We start from the raw sequence: 389 nt of genomic DNA, 5'->3' as shown, positions 1-389 counted from the left end.
GACAGCGCGCCACGGGAGCAGCCCTCCCCGGGCACCGGGACCTGCTGTTAGCTTGCCGCCTTGCTTTATCCTCTCGTTTAATTTATTTTTTCCCCACCTATACTTTGATCCGCTGGGATTTTTTTTTCCTCCCTTTCCTACAGAGCCTTCCCACGCCCCAGTTCCCTCCCTCTCTATCCAGCTTGGAAATTTTTTTTCATATATTACTATTCTGATTTTTTTTAAGCGGTGGACAGAGAGAGGGAGAGACAGTAACGGAGAGGACAGGAGGAAAACGCTCTGTACGTCCTTTCCGCCACCACCACCCCGATTTGCGGAGAGGGGTCGGGCCAAGGGGCGGCGGAATCAGCCCTTTTCTCCTGGGGAGGCGACCCCGACTCGGGGAGCCG

This window comes from Geospiza fortis, unplaced genomic scaffold (genome assembly GCF_000277835.1).
Source record: "Geospiza fortis unplaced genomic scaffold, GeoFor_1.0 scaffold41, whole genome shotgun sequence".
Taxonomy (NCBI): Eukaryota; Metazoa; Chordata; class Aves; order Passeriformes; family Thraupidae; genus Geospiza; species Geospiza fortis.
Note: the sequence above shows the minus strand (reverse complement) of the source record.